Source organism: Cornus florida, unplaced genomic scaffold, assembly GCF_030987335.1.
Source record: "Cornus florida cultivar Cherokee Brave unplaced genomic scaffold, ASM3098733v1 CherokeeBrave_3.0.0_Hap2_Chr10, whole genome shotgun sequence".
Taxonomy (NCBI): Eukaryota; Viridiplantae; Streptophyta; class Magnoliopsida; order Cornales; family Cornaceae; genus Cornus; species Cornus florida.
In genome coordinates, this window is record NW_026775580.1 from 84,529,515 (window position 1) to 84,534,695 (window position 5,181).

General features: G+C 34.9%; 1 long non-coding RNA gene across 1 annotated transcript; it reads left to right on the forward strand.

The window, feature by feature from the left end:
* Positions 1 to 2,791: 2,791 nt before the first annotated feature.
* LOC132279516 (uncharacterized) lies at positions 2,792 to 4,932 on the forward strand. Its single transcript, XR_009471341.1, has 2 exons — positions 2,792 to 3,112; positions 4,650 to 4,932. It is a non-coding gene; the product is annotated as an uncharacterized LOC132279516 (long non-coding RNA).
* The last annotated feature ends 249 nt before the right edge of the window (positions 4,933 to 5,181 follow it).

Sequence of the window (5,181 nt, forward strand, 5' to 3'; positions counted from 1 at the left end):
AATTTTTTTGTACTCTCCCTTTTGGTGCTGAAAAATAGTACTTTTTCATGTTTAAATTTCGTAAAACTAACAAATAGTCAATTAAAAATCTAGATTTCAGCACAAATAAGATCATTATACCTAAAACTAATATTCTGGAATTTAACACAATTTTTGAAATAACAGTACTATTTTCCATAATTTTCTAATGTGAAACTAATTAAAAAAATAATAATAATAGTTAAATGCATTATTTCAATTCAATACAACAACACACTGTTCCACACCCACTGTCGCCGAGAATGGTTGAATCATAAAAGACACCAAAGTGGGTCTTCTTGCCCACAATCATATCTGTATCATTTTTCTCAACTATCTAGTCTGTTTTAGTTGATTCCCAACATTCACTATATATTATAGTGTCATAGGACTTTGTTTTGAAATATTACAGTGAATCTAAAACTTAAACTATACATTAATTTATGTATAAAATATATATATTCTAACAGCCTCTAATTCTCATTCAAAAAAGAAATATAATCACACCAAATCAGATTCTTATATATTCATTTATATATATATACATACATATACATATATATATATATATATAATATATTATACAATATATACTCATATAAGAAATCAGTTTCACCAACTAGTGTATTCAATTAGACCTTATATATATATATATATATATATATATATATATATATATATATATCCGTACACATGCATTATTTCCACCAAGATGATTTCACATTCAATCATACACAAATAACTAATAGGTAACGATAACTTTAATATTATAAATGTTTAATTCCATACAATTTATTATTCATAATGCTGCCATCCTAAACTAACATGACCTTGATATACTGTAACCCATTAACACATGCTATAATGATTTATAAGTAATACACATAGATCAAGCCACAAATATATATAAGTGTACAAAGCAAGATTAACTTGCCTGGGATAATAACTAATTCTTCCTTCCTACGCGAATTCCAGATTATCGTTCCTTCCCTCGGCTACTGTAGAAAGACACGACGTCAGATCACTCTCTCTAGGTCTCCGTCCTATCACGCTGTATCGTGCTAATATTATTATTATTTTTTTAAAATAAATCCTCGTAGAACTGATACAACGTGAAAATATAAAGGATAAATATAACTGCATTTGAGATAACCTAGGACTTTTATTTAAAGTTTTAAATTTTAAAAGAAAAACTCTATTATCTCTACTATCACATTAAAATACTAAATACTAAATAATAAAAATAATGTACGAAATTTTAGGGTTTTACATTTATTGTGATGACCTTGCGGGCGGGTGTGCCGTGGGCGGGTGCGAGAGGCACTGTCAGGCTACCACACTGGCGAGCTACGGGTGCACAGTCCCACATCGCCTGGGTAGAGGAAAGGTGAAATGCTTATATGTAAGTGCATCATCTCCAATTGGTATGAGGCCTTTTGGGGTGAAGCCCAAGAGCAAAACCGTGCGGGCTCAGGCCCAAAGCGAACAATATCATACCATGTGATGGAGTGGGTCATTACACTCAAAACCATGGGTCGATGAAGGTCCAACTTGCTGGTATAACCAGTACAAAATCGCCAAGGGGTGCACAATGTATTCCACATCAGTGGCAAAAACAACCAATTTTCGAGTTGGCAGTGATGCTAATGAAACCATGCATCAATCGCACTAGTTGTTACTGGGCCTACGCCATCCCAACACCAGTGATGCCGACAGATACCCGTACAATTACCTAGCGTTGACCACCACCATCTAGCGCGAAGAAAGGCATAAATCAATACATATCGCACACTGGAATCAAAATCAGACTTATTGGCATATATCTTTGCCGGCCACCACACTTCCTCACCACCGCAGGTTGCAGATTCGCACCGCTATCGCAGATCATCGCCGCCGCTTCAGATTCAGCCATTTTTACAACAAAATCACCACCATCGGCACCCCCATTGAAAACCCACGGCGGCGAAACTAATGACAACGACCACTTTCTCCTTGCCAAAATTGTCGAAATGGGCTTATAGGTGCGAAAATTGAAGAGGGTAGAGAGAAATCTCACCATGAAATCCTTCATCTTTGGCTTCTCAAACTTCTTCCCAAGCTTCTCCACCACCATGTTGATCACTGTCACGCTCGACAACGCCGTTAAAATCAACAATCTCTCCCCTTTTCAATTGATCTTAATGCTCCAATATGTGGGTTTGGGGCTGAAGGACATCAAGCTAGTTCCGTCGATCTTATTGTTGTTGATGATCTTGACGGCAACGTTGTGGTAGATGGTGGTGTCCCAAGCATGGTAGACCTTGGTAAAAGCGTCATAACCGTACTTTTGAACATATTCTTCACACCCAGTTCCATCTTCATCACCTAATCATCCCTCCGACTGGGCTCACCACTGTCCACTTCGCCGCCGCCACCAACAACTAAGATGCCGCCACCAACATCTAAGATGAGAGCTTAGAGAGAAATGGTGGGTACTGGGTGGTATACATCAAGGGCAATTCTGTCATTTACGTCTTTAGATATTTTACCTTAAAAAATTAATTAAATGTTGAAGGGCAATCTTGTCTTTTAGGATTTTTTTAGGGACTGTTTGGCTGAAATTTTTGGCAGGGAGTGTCATTGTTCAAAAAATGCCTAACTTGTATAGGGCTGTTATTAAAGCAAAGCAAACATCAGGGTGTCTTTATCCAAACAAAGCCTTAGGGCAGCCATGTAAAAAATGCTTAAAAAAAATCCCTTCAGACCGCGTATGCGTTTGTCTGCGGCAAAGTAATCCTTTAAAAGGCATCACGTTCAGGGGTAGTTATGTAAATTTACGCACACTCACTGAGCACGCACATACATTCGCGAAGCTTTTCTCTGTCTACCATTTCAACAAGCCCTCACTGAACAGTAGCTAGCTGAATACACTTTTCTCTCTCCGTCTCTATCTCATCGGAATACACCTCGCCTCCTCTCGTTCTCTCTCTCACTGGAGTTCATGGAAGTTGACCTAGCAGCAGATTGGGCAAATAGTCTTCGCCGCAAATGGAGATGGATTGGAGATGTATTCTGCTACTGATTATTGAATAGATCTCAGATTCTAGTTCCGAAGGTACAATCTTCATATTCGTTTTCATTCTTGATATGTTAGTCTTCTCTTTCTAGGAACTCATATTAATATTTTTTCTTTTTTTTTTTGTTCAATTTTTTGTATCCTTCTCTTCCGATATCACAATTTGATTTGAAATTTTTTGTTTAAATTTTTGGTATTCTCTGCTTATCTTCCGATATCACAATCTGATTCAATTTGTTTTTAATTGTTGAACATTGGTCAACAATTTTCTGATATATTGTGCGTGTATACTTATATGTGTGTGTGTGTGTGTGTGTACTTGCTTCATCTACAGGTTATAGTGTTTGATTGCTGAATAGTTTCTTTATAGTCTTTATCTTCCTAATTTAAATGATTGGTTGTTTATAACACCAGTATATGTTTTCTGGTTACACTTAGAGTTTGATGTTTTAGGGAAATTTCTCTTATTATTTATTCCAATCATTTTTTAATAACTTCAGATTAAAAATAACATTAGAAATCGCGACAGGGTCCTTTTGATTTTTGTCCATACAATTGACCATATGAATAATATGGTGTACTTACCATTTTTGTATAATGAAGCATAGGAAAAGTTTTGCCATCATTGGTCCATATAATGGGTGAGGAAAATGAAAACAAGATAAACTTTTGCAATTTTTTTTTGTCATCAAAGTATCAATTTTCTAAAATACTTCTACAGTGTAATTTAATATAAAATATAAAGATTAATAAAATGTGTTGAAAATATTTGCACTCTCACTGGAATGGTATATTCATTTACAGTATTTCCTTCATTAGTCCTTAGTAGTTGTTAAAACCATGAGTATCACACTGACTTGGTGATGACATTTATTAAGACAGATCAAAGTTTTGTGGCTATACAATAAACTAAAGAAATCATACATACACATACATTATATATATATATTATTATCCGTGTGTATAAATTGTTGACATAAGTTGATGTAGAAATCCAAAGACCTTTTGTGTTCGGAACAAAAAAATGCAGAGAGATGAGCTATATAGCTACTTAGAAAAGACACTATCGTTTGGTGTATGCCATGCTTTTTTTTCGTTGTCCATATAATCTTTATTATTATTTTATCATAACCATCTTTTTTTTTCTTCTTTAAATACCCTAATTATTTGACTAATATTATGAACACATTACAAAAGTCACCATACCAACAATCTTCAGTTGAATGCATAAGTTAGTTCTTATTATTGGACACGAAATGGATAGCAACACTACTACATCTTTAATCTACACTGTAATATCCAAGTATAGCAACAGGGTACTACTATCTCAGCTTTGAATAAAGGGCACAAGCTGGTTTTGATAACTTTAAATAAAAATAAGGCAAAATTCAACCAAATAATAAAGTTCAGAGCAAGAGAATGGAAATTTTGGCTATGTTGGTAATTAATTTAGTTCTGTAGTGGGACTGGGTAATTGAATACGCTGACATTTGAGTTGGGCCTAAATTTAAAATAAAGATAGAAGTTCAGATGTGTTCGAATTCAGGCCAAACTAATGGAGAATTGTCTTTCATAGGCAGAGAAGGAACAAGAAGAATGGACGGGACCTTTGTTCATGGACTGATGGAACTCATAGTTTATGGACTAATATACTGAAATATTGTCTTTCTAACCTCTTGTGCTACTTTTTTCATTGTTGTCCTCTCTTGTGCACTATTTTAAGGCATTCAAATGCACGTTTGGCTAATGCCATTCATTGCATCAAGTGACTTTCCAACATGTTTCCCACTCCGATATACTTTTCAGCAGCCTCCACAACATTAATTATGACTACATAATCTTTCTGCTTTTTCATTAAACTTGTTCATGCATCATTTACCTTCTCTGCCCTTTCTTTTTCTTTTTTTCTGCATTATGATTATTATTTTCTTCTTCTGTCACTTTGTTTATGAGATTTACCAACTCTTCATTACATGGCAGTGGTTAAGTTTCATATATATTGACTTTTATGAGATGCCTTAAATTTGGTTTTGTTGGTCATGCACTAAAAAGACAAAGAAGCGTACTATGGGGCATGTGCAGTCTAAGCTGTTAGATTACGACGATTG